This window comes from Podarcis tiliguerta, assembly GCF_965153285.1.
Source record: "Podarcis tiliguerta genome assembly, chromosome: 7".
Taxonomy (NCBI): Eukaryota; Metazoa; Chordata; class Lepidosauria; order Squamata; family Lacertidae; genus Podarcis; species Podarcis tiliguerta.
The window spans coordinates 82,540,197-82,562,454 of record NC_139540.1 but is presented as its reverse complement, the minus strand read 5'-3'; the positions used below and the strand labels follow the sequence as shown (position 1 = coordinate 82,562,454).

Here is a 22,258-nt window from a genome sequence, read left to right as displayed (position 1 = left end):
GCCATAAAACAGAGTTAAACAGCATGTCTGAAAAGTAACACTGTTGTTTGCAGGGAATGGTGCTCTGTGATGTCAACACCCTTAACAAACTACACTTCCCATGATTCTTTGGGGGAAGCCATGACTGTTAACATGGCATAAGAGTACATTACATGTACAATGTGGATGTGATCCAGTGCTCTGTGGCCCCTAGCCAAGGTCTTTTTTCCTACTACTGTGTGTTTATACTAAATATTGCATTATATATCTCCTGACACACACAGAGAGATATCTATTAGATAACACCTTCCAGGAAAAATATGTCGAAGTTACTGCTTGGTGACAGTAATACAGCCATTTTGCATTTTTGAAGCAAGAAATGTTCCTCAAATTTTTAAGGTAGTCATACTGGTGGAATTTATTCTCCAACCTCCTGAAATATTGAAACTTCTATCAGAGCTTTCTTACGGAATTGCAGCTACAGCATTTTATTTATCTTCGCCTACTAAGTTTACTCTGGGAGATGTTAACAAGTGTGGTTCACAACATAAAAATACAAAAAGAGAACACAAAAGTACATAATAAAACAGAAACCAACACAGATTCACAACATTTATCTGTTGAAATTGTACTCGGTTCAATCTTCCTATCTAATGTGTCCTCTTGGCTCTTTCGCTCACAAACCATTAGTGTAGCTCAGTTTGTAGGATTCAGAGGCAGCAAGAAAAAGGAAGCAGAATGGTTGTTCCCACTGAAGAATAGTTTGTTTCAGGTGTGCAGTCAGGTAGAGTCGGTAGACCATTGGAAGTCAAAGCTGCAACACCTACAGACTTTCCTTATTTTTCCAGAAAGAGGTCTGCATACCCTAAATGTAAACAACTGAAAGTATTAAAATGTAAACGTCTGAAACTTCCCAGTATAAGATGGAAGGGCACACAACCCACCAGTATGTTTTCCTCTTCAGCCTCCATAAAATGAACAACTATACTGTTGCTTCTTTCAGTGAAGCTGAGGCATGAGACATTCCTGGAGAATTGTCTGCAAGCATCTCCCCAAGTTAACTCAGACATCTGGAGGTGAATTTAGGCCAACTTGCAAACCCATGTGGAAAACATCTGCTGCGCTTTCTCTCTTGGCAACTGTTTACGCCATTGTCTCTTGCTCTGAAAAGTCTTGGCTGTGTCTGCACCATATATTTAAGGCACACGACTTCCCCTAAAGAATTATAGGAGCTGTGGATTGTATTCTTTGGGAAGGGTAAGCTGTCAAGAGGTATAGAGGCAGCGCCCTCCTGTCTTTCATGCAAATTTTGATGACATACCGTATTTTTCGCTCTATAAGACGCTCCAGACCACAAGACGCACCTAGTTTTTGGAGGAGGAAAAGGAGAAAAAAAAAAATTCTGAATCTCAGAAGCTAGAACAGCAAGAGGGATCACTACGCAGTGAAAGCAGCGATCCCTCTTGCTGTTTTGGCTTCTGGGATAGCTGCGCAGCCTGCATTCGCTCCATAAGACGCACACACATTTCCCCTTACTTTTTAGGAGGGACAAAGTGAGTCTTATAGAGCAAAAAATACGGTACATATACGAACCCCACTGCATTGATTTCCTTAAATATTCTATATTACAGCAATGTACCAGAAAATATGTATTAATGCAATGATCTTTTCTTTGCAAATAAAAGTCAGCCTTTTCTTTAGAAATAAAACAACAACGAAGGGCACAGAACAGCTTCTACATGTTCACTTCCTGCCGGTGACTGTAGTGAAATGCTTATAATCTTCCCTTCTAGGAGACTAAAATACTGGTTCACTCTTTTGTGCAATGAAATTATCTTGAGAAAACCAACAAGCTTTATTTCAGAAACAAATTGGATTGCTGTATCTCTATAGATTTCCTCCTAAGTCTGAAGTGGTCCCAGGCATTTCGTATAATCTACCAATTTGCATACATTCATTAAGCTAAGTGACGGGGGCATTTGAAGAGGTTTTTGTTCGGTACCTTACTGCATCTTTATGCCAAGCAGTGTTTAAAGGATGTGGCCTTCAATTTGCCAGCATTTATTTTAAAAGTCCAGTAGAGGCGCTTGATAGTTGAACATTAGAGAACTGGTGCAGCATAATAATAATAATAATAATAATAATAATAATAATAATAATAATAATAATAATTTATTTGTACCCCGCCCATCTGGCTGGGTTTCCCCTGCCACTCTGGGCAGCTTCCAACAAAGATGAAAAATACACTAAAATGTCACATATTAAAAACTTACCTGAACAGGGCTGCCTTCAGATGTCTTCTGAATGTCAGGTAGTTGTTTATCGCTTTGACATCTGATGGGAGGGCGTTCCACAGGGTGGGTGCCACTACCGAGAAGGCCCTCTGCCTGGTTCCCTGTAACTTGGCCTCTCGCAGTGAGGGAACCGCCAGAAGGCATAGTGGGCTAAGAGACGGAGCTATGTAAAAGGCGAAAGATTTATACAATCTGAAGAGAAACCAGATTAAACTTTTTTGGGACATGATCCATGACGAAATAAAAAAATTGATAAGGATACCACACACAAAAAAGGCAGAGGCATATCTATTAGGAATCCTAGATAAAGATATCCCAAAAGATAAAACTAACTTATTTCTATATGCGACAACAGCGGCAAGAATTTTGATTGCTAGCTACTGGAAAGAGGAAAGCATCCCAACAAAAAGAGAATGGTTGGGGAAACTTTGCGAGTACCTGGAATTAGCAAAATTGACAGATATAATAAGGAGAAAATGCAAAACTATGGTTATGAAGCAATGGGAGTGCTTAAATGATTATTTAGAAAACCAGGGCTCAACTACAAAAATGTGGTTGTGTTTAGAATAATCTTGTGCGTAATATAAAAAATACAAAGTGAGACATTAAGGAAATCCAAAGGGAAAATATGAAGAACAGAGGTTCTGACGAATGGATTATTAAAAACGCTTGAGGTAAACGGTGGAAGTCTTTTTTTTTCTTTCTTCAAAAGAAACAATTTATTTAAGGTAGATAAGGACAAGATGAAATTATACAATATAGATGGGAAATGGCTATGTATTGTGAGTACTTATCTACTTTAAAAATTTTTCACATATGAATTTTTCTTTTACTTCTTTATTATTTCTTTTTTCTTTTTTCTTTTTTCTGATATCTTATCTTTCATTTCACTGTTTTATCATGAATAGCATTTTATAGAGGTATAAATAACTGTAAATATGAAAAGAGACAAAAAATTCTTTAATTCTTTTTCCTTGGTTAGATGTATATTCTTTTGTTGTGAATATATATGTTTTTTAATTTGTACTGGATAAAAATCTATTACAGAGAGAGAGAGAGACATTGAGCTATGCATTACAAAGCTCTTGGTCTGCATCAGACCTCTGCATGTTCTGACTAGACAGCTTGTGGCAAGCTGCTCATTTATCCTCAGACTCCAAACTTCACTTTGGAGATAATACGCACCCTCCACACATGGTTTTATGAAGCATTTGGAGCACTGGAAAGCACAATGCGAATGGAGCTTTTAAAAATATTTGTTTAGAAATGGAGAAGAACATTAATTCTCAGCCGGCTGCATGCCTAGCTGGCATGCCAACCACCTAGTTATTTGCTCACAATGGGAGACCTCCTGGCAACTGCATCGAGGTCAAGTGGCCACGTCCTTCTGCAGACTCTTTTTGGCTGAAGCACTTCTTCACCCAGCATATAGATCAGCTGGAATTTGCTACCTTATGAGGGAGTGATGTCCCTCAACCTGAGCGGCTTCAGAAGAGCCTTGGACAAATTCATGGAGGATGCTGTTGCTGGAAGTGTGCTTCTGAATACCAGTTGTTGGAAACCACAGGAGCTTTTGCGCTCAGGTCTTGCTTGTGAGCTTTCCATAGGTTGGCCACTGTGAGAACAAGATGTTGAGTGAGATGGGCACCAGCCTGCTCCATCGGGCTCTTACTGTTATGTACTGAAGTTCTCACCCTGGGCCAGCAGGGGGATGCTGTAGATAGTTATGCAAATAAGGGATCGAAAGTGACGTTCAGTGATTGGATAGTTTTAGAAAGTTGCTACAGTAACGTTGTATCGGAGCTCTATATAAGCAGGCTGACTGAGCCCTTCAGTTCAGTTCTGTCCTGGCCTGTGAATAAACAAGAGCTGTTTGAAGAATCGCTGTGTCGTCTGATATGTTCACCTACAACATAACACTTACATTGGTTGTAGCTAGCATGGGCAGCTGAATCCCCAAAGTGCTTCCAATTTGGACCATGATAAAGCCAGTGTGGTGTAGTGGTTGAGAGCGGTAGTCTTGTAATCTGGTGAACCGGGTTCGCGTCTCCGCTCCTCCACATGCAGCTGCTGGGTGACCTTGGGCCAGTCACACTTCTCTGAAGTCCCTCAGCCCCACTCACCTCACAGAGTGTTTGTTGTGGGGGAGGAAGGGAAAGGAGAATGTTAGCCGCTTTGAGACTCCTTAAAGGGAGTGAAAGGCGGGATATCAAATCCTAACTCTTCTTCTTCCCCGCTTTCAGCAATGCAGTGATTTTCTAGTGGTTTTAATGACCCGGGGTTTATAAAGCCGCTTGCAGAATAAAACCAATTAATACTTAACAAAATGGTTTGTTTTTATTCCTACTTGTCTCTCACTCTACCCCCAGGGCTCAGGGTGATCAGCATGGACAAACATGTTCCCCCATGTTCAAAGATGAGGCCGTGGACTCTGCAGAAGTTGGGTAGGGGAGAGAAATTTCTTCTGCATTAACTCTGGTCTCTTCCAACTCTATGATTCTATGATTGTATGATTCTACTTTCCCAGAGGACTCTGCACAAGAAAAGCCCATCTGACCACCATGTCCCCAGCTTGAGAAAGTCATGCCGCCATCATGTTTCCACACCCTCGTGTTCCCACTGGAACCCTTTTCAAGGCTTGTGTGCGTGGACCATGCTGAATAGTAATATAAAATCATTGTAATACCCTTGTGGCCTAGATCTTCAGCACATCTGAGATGTATCTGAGATGCTGCCTGCAAGCTAAGGAGGAATAGGCATGAAAAGAAATGTTTGCGCTGGGAAAAAACAACAACTGGCCAGCCTAACTATTATTATTACTATTATTATTTTATTATTTCCCGCCCTTCACCTTAAGGACCCAGGCCAAGTTACAAGATGGCAAGCAATTTAAAACAATTAGGAAAAATAAAAAATAAGATAGGCCCTAAAACATGCACATTGAGTGTCAAAAGCCACTTAAGAGACTGTTGTAGTTAAGGGGTATATAAATTGCTTAAATAAATCCATAGTGAATTGAGTGTCAATGAACAAAGGACAAAGGTTTGTGGCTCCCAGTGAGGGACTCCATTTATTCTCTGAACCAAATAGCTACCGCACGGCTGAGCTTTCTGTAGGCAAATGCCTTTCTGCTTTTTATGTTAACTTCAATGGAATTTTCTTTGTAGTCCTTATATTTCTCATCTGTGAAGTTCTGTCACTGTGGGGATTCTGTAAAAGGTGCCACAAGGTATTCTGTAGTTTTTGTTTCTCTCTGTGACAGTTTTTGAATGTTGATCTGAATTCAACATTAAACCTGGGAAAATGGTAAGCAGGCATATGGGTTTTATCATCATCGAAGTACAATCTCAGATTTGTGTTCGCAGTGACTGAGCGTAGAAGTATAAACTGGAGGGGAAGATAATTTGTAAGCAGAGCCCCACTGAATGTCTTGTAGCACCTGGAATGTTTTCTAGCCTTGGTAGTTCTAAGGAAGTGTCCCGTACCCCCAAAGTAGATCACGATTTGTGGAGCCTGGGTGGTCAAATAACTTTTCACTCATGACTACATGCACCATTTTGCACTCAGCCATTGCAGATATGGACTGTACGCACATTAAAAAAAAAAAAGTTGGAATTGAACTAGAATACAAAAAAGGGAGGTGGGAGGAGGTTGAGGAAATAAGTTAATGAAAGATAATGATAAATATTGGATGTGTTTTTAATTGTTTTTGTTTTTGTTTGTGTTTTGATGTATTGTGTTTTTTTTAATGTATTGTAATGTATTGATTTGTATTGTTTATTCTTTTCTTCTTTTTCACTCTTTTTTTCCTGTAATCTTTAAATTTTTAATAAATATTATTTATTTTTTTTAAAAAAGTTGGAATTGGCATGCCCGGTCCTATAGCTAGGATCAGACCAGAGGGTCAATTTTTCCTGATTGCCCCCACCCAGTGTCACAGAAGCTGAGTGAAGAGGGTAAAAAAAAGGAAACAATTATTTCAGATACTTTTGGCTTTGGCAGGTTAACCCTGTCCACCATTTGACCTTATCCCTTATTTGAAGAATCTTGTCTCTTTCCATCATTGTCAGGTGGCTGGTGGGGCAGAGAACATTGATGATATGGCGCAGTGGAGGAGGCCCAGAGTGAAACTGCTCTGTATAGATCCTCTTAAGGCACTGTATTTTTCACATACTCTAGGGGAAACTGTGGTGTTATAATAGAGGGCAGCTTGAATTTTGGTCCGCAAAACAGGCACAATTTTAAATGTGTAGTTTTCTATCCTTTATTCAAAAGCAATGTTTCATCCCCTCTTTTATTAACTTTTCAGTTGTCTTTGAGAAAGGCTGGAATGTTGTTATATTATTGGGTGGTAAAGCTAAATAAATAACTACAGGAAGCTTTGTGCAGGACATATGTGAGGTGATTTGGTTCAAATCCAGATTTGGTGCTTTGTAAATCAGCCCCCACCCCAGATCTGAGGTGCTTCATAAGTTGGCTCAATTCCTCTCATCAGTCTGAGCCCGTGTCTTCCTCCATCCATCCATTTCCTTTCCTTTTGACAGAAGTGGAGGAAATTTGCAGGCATGTTAGAACCTCTAGAATAGATATAGCCTGTTCAATTACCAACAAATAGATCCAGGCTGTTTGTGCTCAACACATTTAAATTAATTTTTTAAGAAGAGAAGCCTCTCTAACATTTGGGGGCAGAATTAGATGAAATTTGTGGGCATGAATTGTGGCAAATTTCAGAAAGATGCCTGTAGTGGTTTTCCCACATGGATCATCATTATAGTTTTTGGGATCTGCTCAATTGCACCCTTTCATTTCATTTCTGGGAAATTAAACTTTAGCTATAACTCTTGTTTTATTTTGACAAAAATGGATGAAATTTGCAGGATAGCTGCAAATAGTTTCTTCTGCAAGCTTTTTAGGGTGCTTAAACAAAGGTTCACTTTCAGACAAATTTCCCACAAAACAATGTAGGAGCCCCTGGGGCTATTTGTCTGAAAGTAGCATGAGAGAAGGTCCCTTTAGGTATGCAGTCAAATAGCTCCAGGGACTAGGAAGTTTCTAGGAATTTAGAAACTTGACCTGTTAGTCACAATAGAGATTTCACACTGACCTCTACCCACCCTGTCCTGGTATCTTCCTTAGGCTTAAAGGAGACCAAGTATTTTGCTCTTTGAAAACTGTCCCTGTCCTCAAAGCACTGGGATTGGCACATGCTGGTAAAACCATCCCTTCTGGTTACAAGCTAGACCTGTCAGTCACAAAAGAGGCCCCTCCCACTCTTGATCCTCCTTAAGGCAGAGTTGTAGATTTTGATTTGGCAAACTTCTTACATCTCTCCACATGTCCTGGCCTTAACAGTTAAGCTGAGAAACATCATTTCACTATTCACATAGGCTTGTCTGAAGCTTTTTTAATTTCAAAAAAGTCGGGATCGTCGAGGCTGCAAAGTGCTCAGGGTTTCTGCCCGCAACACATACCTGGCCTGTACAGATTAGCCCCATTTTGTAGAAGTCCCAAATCTTTCCAAAACACCCCACCCTTGCTCATTATTTAGGATTCATATCAATCTTTTGCACACCTAATATGTAGCAAATAAGGAAGAAGAGATGTTGCAGACTGGCTTGGATTGAGTAGGCTCAGTGGACTCAGTGGACTTACCCAAGTGTAATGGAGTGTGTGAATGTCTCCGCCACTATTTGTACTTAATGTACAACATGTTCTGCTGTAAGAAAGGATGAAGCACAAGGAGAGATTATCCAGTCTTTTTAATTCAAAAAGGATTTTAGGATCTAAGTAGCTTCCCCCCTCCCCACGTAGATCTAAAGAACAGGTGGATTTGATCACATTCATTTGATCTCTAGAAGCTTAAAAGGGCCAAGAGTTTAGGAGGAATGGATTATTTGTAAGAAAAGACTAGAGTCAACCAGACGAAATCTGAGATTAGGTTTGTTCGTCTTTAATAATATCATTTCTATTTCACCTTTCATCTTGCTCTCAGAGATCACTGGAGTAGGAATGTATCTGGTTTTTTTAAATGGGAAAATAAGTGGAATAGAGAACTTATCAGGAAAGGTAGTTAGCTTTAGTCATTCTTAGATTCATCTGCTAGCCTGTCCCCTGTTTGGCACCTCAAAAAACTGAAGTTGGATTGTCATGTTTTCCTCCTCAGGCAATCCCAAATCAAGGGATGTAGCTATTGGTGTTTTTTTTTGGGGGGGGGGGGGAGAGCCTATTTATTTTGAATTACCAACTTACTGAGTCCAGAAGGAGTTAACTCTTTTTGAGGAGGTTCCATAGGAAATATGAAACTTACACTGGCATCATTGAACTACCTAAATTTGGATCAGCTTTCTTTCCGTGTGACGCGGCAGCTAAAAAAGCCAATGCAATTCTGGGCTGCATCAATAGGAGTATAGCATCTAGATCAAGGGAAGTAATAGTGCCACTGTATTCTGCTCTGGTCAGACCTCACCTGGAGTACTGTGTCCAGTTCTGGGCACCACAGTTCAAGAAGGACACTGACAAACTGGAACGTGTCCAGAGGAGGGCAACCAAAATGGTCAAAGGCCTGGAAACGATGCCTTATGAGGAACGGCTAAGGGAGCTGGGCATGTTTAGCCTGGAGAAGAGGAGGTTGAGGGGTGATATGATAGCCATGTTCAAATATATAAAAGGATGTCACATAGAGGAAGGAGAAAGGTTGTTTTCTGCTGCTCCAGAGAAGCGGACACGGAGCAATGGATCCAAACTACAAGAAAGAAGATTCCACCTAAACATTAGGAAGAACTTCCTGACAGTGAGAGCTGTTTGACAGTGGAATTTGCTGCCAAGGAGTGTGGTGGAGTCTCCTTCTTTGGAGGTCTTTAAGCAGAGGCTTGACAACCATATGTCAGGAGTGCTCTGATGGTGTTTCCTGCTTGGCAGGGGGTTGGACTCGATGGCCCTTGTGGTCTCTTCCAACTCTATGATTCTATGATTCCTCACCTCCTAGATTTGTTTAACAACATCATTCTGGGCAAGGACAATCACAGAGATCTTGCCCCAAACTCACCTTGTGGTTATCCCAAAGCCAAATAAGAGCCTGGAATCTCAGAATGAGGTTAGTGTTAGATGGATTTGTAGCTGGTTGACTTGACTCAACCCAAAGAGTTCGTTATCACCCTGGAGTAATGTGGGCAGAATACTGCCTGTCCAGAGGCTTTTTGTTACTGAAAGCTTTAAATCTGGACCATTTCATGCCCTAAAAGGATGCATGTGTCTGAAATCTCAGCAAAATCTGGTTATTTGGGGGAGCGCTGAATTGTCAGAGTGTCCAGATAGTTCCTATTCCTAAATGTTTGGCATAAGATTTGTAACAGAGTTTGAGCAGAACAATTGAATCCTATGGGCTACCGTACATCCTCTGGAGGATTGGGAAAAGGGATGTGTTGTACAAAAGATAACAATCATGAATGCATTTCCCCCCTAATCTTTAAAAATATGTGTTTAGCAAATTTCCAGACATTTGAAAGCCACTGGAGTTACGCAGTGGCTGAACTGATGTGAAGCTTATATGTGGGTGGATTTCGTGGGGACAGGTTTATTTAAATTCAGAAAATAAGATACTTTCCATCATCTCAGCATTGTCAGCCAGGTAAAAATTAATTCAATTATTTATCAGTCATACATCTGCTAATGAGTCCTGACAGTCTAAATTGACTCTCTGTCAGGAACTCTGTCGCCAACTATTTTGTAATACCAGCAATTACCCCAGAAGGACGTAGCCACTCTAGTCTTTATAAATGTAAAGCAAATGCTTTTTTATTTTTGTAATGCTTTCAATTCTAGGCTGCTATCAACTTAATTACATTTAATTAGTTTGACAATAAAGAGCCACTGTCTTAATTCCCCAGCCTGGTTCTTGAAATTCTATTCCTAAGAGAAATGGCTCAGGCTGCTGATTAACAGCTGAATAGGTTTTTGCGTGGGATAGTGGACGTGGAGCCCACTCTTCATGGCTGCCATCTCATTGTTCCACAACTAACATAACAAAAGCAAAAGTCTCTGTATTCTTGCTTCCCGCACGCACCACACATTTTCTCCAGAAGCTATTGATTACTAGTGTGAGATGGGCACTTTGCAATATGCTAAATTTGAAGGAGTTTCCCAGTAGTGATGTATGGAAGTGAGAGCTGGACCATAAAGAAGGCAGACCGCCGAAGAATTGATGCTTTTGAATTATGGTGCTGGAGGAGACTCTTGAGAGTCCCATGGACTGCAAGAAGATCAAACCTATCCATTCTGAAGGAGATCAGCCCTGAGTGCTCACTGGAAGGACAGATCCTGAAGCTGAGGCTCCAATACTTTGGCCACCTCATGAGAAGAGAAGACTCCCTGGAAAAAAACCCTGATGTTGGGAAAGATGGAGGGCACAAGGAGAAGGGGACGACAGAGGACGAGATGGTTGGATAGTGTTCTTGAAGCTACCAGCATGAGTTTGACCAAACTGCGGGAGGCAGTGGAAGACAGGAGTGCCTGGCGTGTGCTCGTCCATGGGGTCATGAAGAGTCGGACACGACTAAACGACTAAACAACAAAACAACATAATCAATAAAAGAGTTTAAACTAATCATGTTCTAAAATCATGCCGAAAAACTAGGATACAGGGAAAGGGGGCGGGGGATAGCTTGCTGAATAAGACAGGAGCAGAGCTAAGGCTCTAGTCCCCTATAAGGAAGGTAACCAGAAGGGCAACATGGTCAGGCACGAGGCCAGTCCAGACGTTTGGCTGTAGGGGTGAAAGTGGTACCCAAAGGAAAAGGGAAGCCAACAAGAGCCACTTACTCTAGGAAGAGAAGGTGAGGGGTCAGAAGAAGAAGAAAGGAGTTTGTAGAGCTTTGTAAAAGTTCCAGGAATCAGAATAAAAGAGGAAATGGCGAGGATAAACGTTTCATTTTGACATTGAGTTGCTGTGGAAGGAGGGAAGGAGAATGTGAGATTTGGGACTGAGGTGGTGGCCAAGGAAGAAGAAAAGAGCATTGTGTGGGGAAGAGAGAGAAATGGTCTCCTTAGGAAATGGGGACATGGCTGAGTTTAAAAGCAAACGCTAGGCTAGGGGAAAGGGAGAAGAAAAAGTGAGGATTTGGCCAGTTGATGGATTTGCCAGAGATGGGAGATTTAATAATATAACCACAGAATGGTAGAATTGGAAGGGACTCTGAGGCTCATCTAGTCTAACCACCTGTAATGCAGGAATCTCTACTAAAGCATCCGTGACAGATGGCCACCCATCCTTTGCAAAAAAAAACCCTCAAATGAAGGAGAGTCCATCGCCTACTGAAGTTGTCCATCCTACTGTTGACCATCAGGAAGTTCTCATGATGTTTAGTCAGAATCCCTTTCTTGTAACTTGAAGCCATTGGTTTAGGTCCCACCCTCCAGAGCAGGAGAAAACAAGCTTTCTCCATCTTCCACATGGCAGCTCTTTAGATATTTGAAGATGGCTATCATATATCCTCTCTTCCAGGCTAAACATATCCAACTCCCCCAACTGTTCCTCTGTGGCTTGGTTTCCAGACCCATGATCATCTTGGTTGCCCAGTTTTCCTGTTCTGTGAGGTCAGGGAGAGAGGAAAGAGTGATATTTTAGGTGATCATATTTTGGCTTAACATTTCCAGAAAGGAGTCTAATGCTGTTTTGTTTACTTTAAATTTACAAATGATAATGGAAGATAGCATAGATTTGATGGGTATTAGTAAGAGGGTATATTAATTATAATTGATCCTTTACAGAGCCATGTGGTGGGGGGGTTAGCACAAAGAAAAAATGGCCAGCACCTGTTTTTTTAAAACACAGGGCTTATACTTAAAGAGCCCCAGTAGCAGAGTTAAAATCCATTTTGTTAGGCAGATTTACTGAAGCATTGGAGTTGGTTTTTAAATCTTTTGATAACATTCCAGTTCCTGAAGGCAGCAGGCTCCCTTTCCCCCTTTTTCAATAAAACAGACCACAGACTGCAAGGTTAGTTTAAAATGCTTTACTCACAGTTATTAGGTTTCTTTTTTTTTTTTTTGAAATAATTTTTATTAACAGGCCAATCACATCACATTGTTCAAATCACATTAACAAATCACAGTTATTAGGTTTCTGACTTGCATTTGCCTTAATAGCAGTGATAAGAAATGTATGTAAATGTTCTTTCTTAAAAATGCAGCAAAAGCTGCCTCTAAAACATATCTAAAGCAGAGAAAGCTATGTTAAGGCATGTCTGCTCTGTTCCAGTGTTGCTTGAGAGAGATTGGAGAGACCAAGAAATAGTCTCACTTCTTCCCCAAAGTTGAGTGTGACCTAGGCGAGTGTTCTCCCGAAATTTACAGCTCTGTGGTCCTTAACCCCTTCATTGGCTAACTAGCAGAAGCATGCATTGTTAGGTTTGCCAGGCAATCTTCTACAAGATTCACATTGAAGGAGACAGGAAGCAATGGATTCTCCAGGAGCGATTGCACCTCAACTTGTTTGAAGATGCCTGTGTGGATTCTTGTAGCAGGAGAAGTAGCTGAGATTTTATTATGATTTTATATGTTTTTTATTCAGGGTGTCTGGGGAGAGTCACAACAAAGGACTTATGCAGAGGTAAACAAAAGTATAAACTCAACTACCTTAATGATAGGCACATAAATACAGTCATAACTCAGGTTGAATGTGCTTCAGGTTGAGTGCTTTCGGGTTGCGCTCCGCAGCAACCCGGAAGTAACGAAGGGCGTTACTTCTGTGTTTCACTGCTTGTGCATGTGTAGACGCTCAAAATGATGTCACACGCATGTGCAGAAGCTGCAAAACACGACCCATGCATGCGCAGACGCACCGTCGCATCTTATGTTCCATTTAGGATGCGAACGGGGCTGCGGAACAGATCCCGTTCGCATCCCGAGGTACCACTGTATGTGCATAGCAGCTGGAGAGCCAGTGTGGTGTAGTGGTTAAGAGCAGTGGACTCGTAATCTGGTGAACCGGGTTCGATTCCCCGCTCCTCCACATGCAGCTGCTGGGTGACCTTGGGCCAGTCACACTTCTCTGAAGTCTCTCAGCCCCACTCACCTCACAGAGTGTTTGTTGTGGGGGAGGAAGGGAAAGGAGAATGTTAGCCGCTTTGAGACTCCTGAAGGGGAGTGAAAGGCAGGATATCAAATCCAAACTCTTCTTCTTCTCTTCTTCTGGAGGCTGAGGAGAGGACAGAGGGTGAAGAACTGAGAGCTGGGCCTTTTCCTATCCTCTGGAACACCTGGGAAACTCAACAAACCTGCTTAACTGGGTGTGGGAAGGGCAGCTGAGTGGGACATAGCGGGGGGAGGGGGGCAGCCTGAGGAAGGACCACCCACCTTGGGCCTGCCCATAGAAGGCAAGTTTCCAGGAACTCTTGTCGTTGTGAGACTTTTGTGGGTGAGCTGAGAGCTTGTTTGGACCCTGGTGGCCGAGAAGGAAGGTGTGTCAGAAGGAAAACGAATTGAGATTGGGATATAGATGGGCAATTTTGTTTTACTGTAACATTTTTATATGTACAGTGGTACCTCAGGTTAAGTACTTAATTCGTTCTGGAGGTCCGTACTTAACCTGAAACTGTTCTTAACCTGAAGCACCACTTTAGCTAATGGGGCCTCCTGCTGCTGCTGCGCTGCCGGAGCCCGATTTCTGTTCTTATCCTGAAGCAAAGTTCTTAACCTGAAGCACTATTTCTCGGTTAGCAGAGTGTGTAACCTGAAGCGTATGTAACCTGAAGTGTATGTAACCCGAGGTACCACTGTAACTATATTTCTAAAATATTTTATTTAAGTTGTCAGTTGTTGCTTCAGCTTTTTGTACGCTGCTTGGGGAGATATTTTTAAAATATATTAAGCAGTATAGAAATTAACAATCGAAAATAATCAGTATATAAGGGGTTTACATAAGTGACCCAAAGCAGTAAAACAAGAGACGGTCAGTGCAAAGCCAGTCCCGGCAGAACCTCTCTGCTGGCTCACTCTCAAAACTAGCAGGTCTCCCTGAACCTTGATCTTGCTGTCAGCTGCAGAGAGAAAATAGTCTCTGTTCATTCACCTCATCTCTACAGCAGTCTTCTCAAAATGGCTGCCTGTGCCAAAAACTCTGTAATAATAATAATAATAATGGAAATTCTCAGTCCCCTTATATCAGAATGCCCCTGTGAAGTTTGCATCAAAAACTGGGCTTCATTTTGGGCCACTGCAAATTGGACATGATTTCCAAGAATCTGATAATTTCCATATTAGTTTATGGTGTGTGGGGGGTAGCATCATAATAATACAGAAAAGGGAGTTAGTCACTTTAGGCGAATATTGCACATGCCAAAGAGAAAGTATCTTGTAGGTGGAAGAAGACTGGAAAAGGTTTAAAGACTATTTACAGAAATACTGTAAAATTAATGAATGTTAGAAGAATGTTGGAATGAAGTTATATGGCTCTAGTAGAAATGTTATAAGGATTTAAGTATAAATAGATTAATAGAATATTAAAGGAAAAAATAAGATTAGAATGTGTTAAGATAATTATAGGATAGAAAACAGAGGAAGATGGAAAGGAATTGCTGAAACAATTGATAGAAGTGGAATACAAAAAGGGAGGTGTGAGGAGGTCGGTGAAATAAGTGAATGAAAGATAAGATATTGAAATTGTTTGAGGTGTTTTAAACTGTTCTTGTTTGGTTTTGTTAGTTTAATGTGTTAGTGATATGTAGTGTTTTTGTATTGTATTGTATTGTTTTTTGTTTTGTTTTGTAGTGTTTAAATTGTTGGAAAAGTAATAAATATTATTTTCAAAAAAACAAAAAAAAAAAGAGAAAGTATTTTGCAGTGGCAGCAGGAGTTAATTTCATTCTCATCACGAGAGTACTCAGAGGGAATAGCGCCCTGCCTTAGCTCCTGTGTTATTTCCAATAAATATGGAAATAATGTCTCAGTACTTCAACCTGTTTGGAGATCTCATGGGAAATATCACAAGATTACGTGATGAGTTTGAAATTAATCCATGGAACACACACTAGTCCTGTTTCTGTGTTTGCTTGCAGGGGACAGTAAATACCTTTGTCGAAACTTGGCATTGCACCTTGCCTACAATAAGAGTATTTATTTACATAAATAATGGAAAAGTAGAAAATGTAGCTTTACAAAATCAACGGACAACATCAGATGGCAGTGTGCTGGTTTTATTTCTCTGTTTAGGTAGCTTTGTTACTACATTGGCCAGCTTTCTTTTTTTAACAGCTATTCCTGATTTGTTGGTTATTTCTAAGGTTGTGTGTATGTGTGTTTCACAACAAATGAATAAGAACTATAGGAGAAAAGAGAGAGAGAGAGAGGTTTTTGTATGAATATATGCTTCCAGGAGGTGATGGTATCTGTTTCTGTGTTGTTTCTGGTCTCACTTTTCTTAAGAAATGTTCTTTTTATTTCAGGTTTCACTGGAATCTTGGGCGGTTTCTCTTGCTGAATTCAAAAATATATCTTGCTGAAAGTAACTGGCTGAGAAATAGCTTCACCTTAGAGCCAGCATTGAAAAGTAAGTGGTCAGAATTATTCCTTCCAGTGATGACATTTATTATATTAGTACTGTTGCTGTTGTCACCAGCATTGTGAAATGTGTATCTGTTTCAAAGCACAGTAGTTATGCCCTGTTGAGTAAATGGCTCTGTGTTGTTTGACAGAAAAATGAGGTATAAGTTTTAACAACCATCACCACCACTCCCACCCCCCAGAAAACATTTTTGCTTGCTTACAGGAGGCCTTGCTCAAGGTCATCCTCCGATGGGACTGGACACCAGTCAGGCTGGCAAAAATTAATCCCTCCCTTTCCCCTTTATGTTGGGAGGACTGTGGAAAGCTTGGTTCGTTTGTTCATGTTGGGTGAGAATGCCCTTACGTTACAAACTTTTGGGATAGAGTATTCTCCATGATAACTGCAACTTCAGGCCAACCCCTTTCACCAAATCCTGGCTTCGCCCAACTATCTTTGGACATAGACTTAGTCTCCACCTTGTGCCCCAATGAACTAGTAGGCTTCCTACTGACAGCAGCACAATTAGTGATTGCTCAACAATGGAAGAACCGGACAGAAATACCCTTGAAGGTATGGGAAAATAATATCTGGGATACAGCAATGTCTGAGCATCTCATCAGAGACAGGAGGGCAGCTGAAAGGCATAACGAATAGAGACACCTTCCAAGAAACATGGACCCAATTTTTTTTATTATGTTAATGTCAGGGAACTGCCATCGGAGCTGGAGAGGAGGCTCCAGCGGGATGGTGGAGAGGGTCCCAGTAGGGAGAGAGGTAGCCCATCCGCTGGGGAAGGAAATCAGCGTAACACCAGTGGAGAAGGGGGGCAGATGGGGGAATCGGAGAGGTGGCTCCAGGACTCTTCGCCGGAGACCAGCGGAGAGGGCACGAGTACTCCGCTGCCCACACCCACTTTGTGCAGAAGACTTCTGCGCAGGCAAAGTAGGAGGAGACTGGGCGTCAAACAGCTTCTATGCTGGAAGAGGTTTAAGAAACGCCCACTGACGGATTCTGCCAGCGACTGAGGCAGCCACAGAACTTGAGGCTGTCCTGACAGAAAGGGTTCAACCAGGCAACCTAGCCAGGAGTGGCGGCAACTTACGCATGAGCAACCCCTAGAACCATTACAGTTAATGGCCAAAATCAAGACCTTCTTATCCCAACTGCTCCATATTTAAGGGGTTACTTAAAGTAATACATTTGAATGCTGAATGTGTATGTCCAGAGACAATGGATAAAACAAAGACTGCTGGATGAGTGTTGTATTTGTGTAAAAACCAGTACAAAATTGTTTAACCACCACCACCTCTTAATGGAAGATGCACATTGTGAAAAATGGTTTTGAACAACTACACAATGTTTCCAGGGTTTTAGTATCTTATGGTTGAAATAGCCAGAAAAGTAAAAAAAAAAAATGTGGCTGGTTTTGAGTGAATTCTTTGCCGCAGAACGGCTTGCAGTCGTGGTTTTGCTCAGTTCCCTCTTCTTGTGTATGCTAATTTGTCCTTCCAAGCATTTTTATGCCAGGCTGCCTTGTATGTTCATCTCAACAACAATAGCATTTTGGAGTGAAAAGGAAACCGTGCCTGTTTCCCCATTATAGCAAAAAGATTAAAATAAAATCTATGCATATTTTCCCCAATCAAATCTGAGTCTTCTGTCTGTAGGAAACAGACATTCTGTTACAAATGGGGTAAACCCCATGTTGAATTGCACTGATAAAAACATCTCGGCAAAAAAAAAAAAGGATCTTGTGAATAAGGTTGAAGGTCTCCTAGTTCAGCTTCATGTGCTATATGTGGTTGTCTCCCATACTTTTGCAAACAGAAGATTATTTAGAGCAGAAAAAAACCAAAAAGTAAATGAAAAGGCAGGGATTGACGGCCTCCTTGGAAAGCCTGCAAGAACAGGTTATTTTTAGTTGTTGACAGCTTTCAGATGCCTTTAGGGTGCTGTAGGGAAGAGGAAGACCAAATGTGCCAAGGAGCCATGGATCTATGTTGCAGAGAAACAGATTTAGGATGGCAGCAAGAAAATACTGCATACTAAAATGAAAACAGAATGTATTATGCAAGGTTGCAAACGGGAATGGCACATTTTAGTAATTAAAAAACGTAAGATTTTGTTTTCTGATTAGTTTTAGTGAAGAATGAAAACTAGCATATGTTTTTAAATAAAGGGGCTGCACAGAACTATAGTTCAGTAGTGGGGGCAGCACTTGGGTCTGGCTGATCATGTTGGTCAACTCTTACTTATTGCATTCTGCTCGTTCTTTCCCACATTTTACCCTGTGTCCCAAAATGGTACCCAGTGGCGTAGCGTGGGGGGTGCAGGGGGGGGCGCGGCCGCACCGGGCGCAACATCTGGGGGGCGCGCGCTCGCACTCGCAGCTCTCTGCCCCTACCTGGCTCACTCACTCTCTCTCACTGCAGTGCTGGCTGTGCGAATCCGATCCGAGCCGCCGGGTCGCCGCCCACTGTGGAGGGGAGGGTGCCAGCCGTGCGGTGCAGTGCGGAGAGAGAGCGAGGGACTATCTGGGGGAGGGACAGTGCAGCGGGGGGGGGGGAGCGCAAATTACTTGCCTTGCCCCGGGTTAGGGGGCGCAAATTACTTGCCTTGCCCCGGGTGCTGACAACCCACGCTACGCCACTGATGGTACCTGTGACTGTCAGGCAGGCAGGAAGCACACCAGCTGTTCCCAATCCCTACAAGACAAACTGCTGGCCAACTAGCTCTTCTTTGCCTAGTAAGGATCTCAAAACTAAGCAGGTCAAGGATTGTTCTGGCCCTCCACCTCTGCCTCACCTGTGAATTCACAGGATAAACAACTCAGGCCTCTCATACCTGGAAGACCACCTCCTTCCATACAGACCCACCTGGTTATTAAGATTGGCAGAGGGCACCCACCTGGTTCTTCCACTACCCTCAGGTGCCCGGTTTGGGGGTGGGCAGTAGAGGACATTCTCTGTGGCTGCCCCTAAGCTGTGGAACTCCCTCCCCACAGAGATACATCAGGCATTTCAATATAAAGCTGTTGCCGAATGCTGAAGACACACACACCTCTTTGCTGTGGCTTTTGACCCTTGAGATGTATATTTTAGGACCTGCCTTATTTCTGGTTTTTTATTTTTATTTTTTTCTTGATACAGCAAGAAAAGAAAAAAGAGAAAACACAAATACCAAATTACACACAGGAATAACAGTAGATACTGAATTTTCTTAACAAACAATAAGACATAAATTGGTCTTAACACTAAAGACCCAACCTCCCGTCTATTCCATATTTCGATTTCATATAACTTATTGCCAGTACACACTTTTATCATTATTAAACTTTTCCTTAATATATCTTAATTCTTATATCTGCCTTGCAACTGTTACTGAAGTTCCTCGAATGCTGCAACCGAATTTAAACTACTATATTATATTTCAAATATTCTTTGAAAACCTCCCATTTTGAAACAAATTCCTGTTTTGATTTATTTTTTCCAATAGACCGTCTAATTCTGCATATTCTGTCAGCTTTTGGATCCAGTCTTGCAATCTTGTATAGAGGGAATTTCATTAACTTACAGTGGTGCCTCGCAAGACGAAAAGAATCCGTTCCGCGAGTCTCTTCGTCTTGCGGTTTTTTTCGTCTTGCGAAGCAAGCCCATTAGCGGCTTAGCGGATTAGCGCTATTAGCGGCTTAGCGGGCTTAGCGGATCAGCTGTTAAGCGGCTTAGCGGCTTGGGAAAAAGGGGGGGGGAACCCGCAGGAACTTGCAAGACATTTTCGTCTTGCGAAGCAAGCCCATAGAAAATTCGTTTTGCGAAGCACCTCCAAAACGGAAAACCCTTTCGTCCAGCGGGTTTTCCGTCTTGCGAGGCATTCGTCTTGCGGGGCACCACTGTATTTATGTTTTTAACATGGTGTTAAATGGTTGCAACCTGTCCTAGGACCCTGGGGTGGAAGGTGAAGGATGGGGAAATCAACGTAGGCAACAATTTTGTTGAAGGAATTAAGCACCTGCTCCACTTTATCCATGATGTGCATTAAACAGACATCGTTTCTCCCATCGTGTTTGGCTTGGCTGTAATAAATTGCAGACAAAGAAAGGGAACGGTAATGAAGCCATGTGAGTGCTGTGGCTTTCGCTGGAGGGGGAGGCCAGCTTTTGTAGCCTGGAGAATGATGGCTCAGGCAGGTGGTGACCTGGGACCAGACTCCCTCACTGGCATAGAGCTTGCTGGCTAATTACTTGTTTTGTGTACATCCCATTTTTCCTGCCGAGGGCAACGTCGTTTTCCCTTCTCTTTGGCCTACCTTACAGCGTGTAAGCTGAAGGAGGGGGAAACAATTCCTGCTTTCAGCCTTCGTCCAACACCAGTATTATTTATTGCACTGTACATCAGGGTCTGAATAGTGTTGCTGAAGAAAGAGATGATTCTATAGGATGTCATTGTCAGCATGTTTACAAGGTCAGTGTGTCAGCTCAATATTAAAGGAAATTAAGGATAACAATGAGCAAGAAGCCCAGAGTCCACTTTCATAGGCCTTGGAGAGGATCCAAAGGAGCGATAAGCTCATGCGAGTAAAATCATGCATGCAAGGCATGGGCATTATAATTAACACAAAACTGTGTTGTTGTTGTTGTTGTTGTTGTTGTTTGGTGCTATTTTAGTGCCCTGAGTGCAAACAATGTAGTACACATTGGTTGAAAAGATGGTAGTGATACCACGCTTGAATTTTCATACTTTTCTGTCTTGCAGGCCATAATAATAATAATAATAATAATAATAATAATAATATAATTTTTAAATTTATATCCTGCCCTCCCCAGCCGAAGCTGGGCTCAGAGCCCCTTGGGGGTTCAGTTGGCCCCCCCTGGTTCTTTCCCCCAAACCACACCTGCCAGCCCATTACCTGACATCACTGGTGATGTCAGATTATGGGCAGGATGACAGGGTTTCATAGAATCATAGAGTTGGAAGAGACCACAAGGGCCATCGAGTCCAACCCCCTGCCAAGCAGGAAACACCATCAGAGCACTCCTGACATATGGTTGTCAAGCCTCTGCTTAAAGACCTCCAAAGAAGGAGACTCCACCACATTCCTTGGCAGCAAATTCCACTGTCGAACAGCTCTTACTGTCAGGAAGTTCTTCCTAATGTTTAGGTGGAATCTTCTTTCTTGTAGTTTGGATCCATTGCTCCGTGTCCGCTTCTCTGGAGCAGCAGAAAACAACCTTTCTCCCTCCTCTATGCGACATCCTTTTATATATTTGAACATGGCTATCATATCACCCCTTAACCTCCTCTTCTCCAGGCTAAACATGCCCAGCTCCCTTAGCCGTTCCTCATAAGGCATCGTTTCCAGGCCTTTGACCATTTTGGTTGCCCTCCTCTGGACACGTTCCAGTTTGTCAGTGTCCTTCTTGAACTGTGGTGCCCAGAACTGCACACAGTACTCCAGGTGAGGTCTGACCAGAGCAGAATACAGTGGCACTATTACTTCCCTTGATCTAGATGCTATACTCCTATTGATGCAGCCCACAATTGCATTGGCTTTTTTAGTTGCCGCATCACTTTTGACTCATGTCAAGTTTGTGGTCAACCAAGTTGACCACAAGTTTGTGGATACTTCTCCCAGGAACAAGCAACTGCGAGGCTTAGTGGGGGAACCCCCAGGAAGACTCACCCCACAGATAGAAGAACAAGCACCTTTGGCTAAAATGGTTTTTCGCAGGCGAGATGAATGCTGTCTGCCTGATCCAACCTTTTCCAGAGAAAATCCTGCATGGGCTACACTGCCCAGTTCTCAGCTGGGAACAGGACCATGCAGCCTAGGATTTCATCTCTGATCATCAGAGGAGGCGAGGCTCCTTCAAAGTGTCACTTTAGGTCAGTCACTGAGCTTCCAATGTTTGCAAAGTGTCATTTGAACTATCCTCTTCCTCCCCCACCCCTTTGCAAGGGGACTTTGCAAAACAATGGAGGGGTATTTGACAGGTGGGTGGGCAAGCCAGTCCCACAGCTGCCTCCGGACCTGGAGGAGGAACGCACTCTGCACGCGCTCAGGAGTGTATCTCGGCGCCGCCCACTCACTGCATTTTTTTTTAAAAAAACATATTTTTATTAAAGTTTTCTTGGTTTACACAGTTATGTGCAATGTCTCTTTTTTTCAAGTTACATTTTCCATAGGTCACTTTCATTTGTTGAGACATTAGGGTTACATTAGGAAGAAGTGGAGGGGGGAAAGCTGTGGGGTCGAGAGGCGATGTTTCTAATTTGCTTAATGTATGTGTGGGATTTTGTGTCATTGTCGTTCGTGTGGGTTCTCTTTACTATTCACTTGTGTTCCTCTGGTGGTGAGAGAAGTTGGGGTTGGCCTCGGGTACGGTTGCTTGTTTGTGACTGGCTGTGGTGAACTTTGTTTTCATGTGTAAGTGGAGTGGCTGGGTGTT

General features: G+C 42.3%; 1 protein-coding gene across 9 annotated transcripts in view; it reads left to right on the top strand.

Moving 5' to 3' along the window:
- The window catches only part of ENOX1 (ecto-NOX disulfide-thiol exchanger 1), a 296,456-nt gene that overhangs the window by 59,190 nt on the left and 215,008 nt on the right, over positions 1-22,258 (top strand). For all 9 annotated transcript variants that reach the window (XM_083448710.1, XM_083448712.1, XM_083448711.1 and 6 more), the window contains exon 2: positions 15,713-15,816. The gene's annotated coding sequence lies outside the window, so the exon portion shown is untranslated. The remainder of the gene's footprint in view (positions 1-15,712; positions 15,817-22,258) is intronic.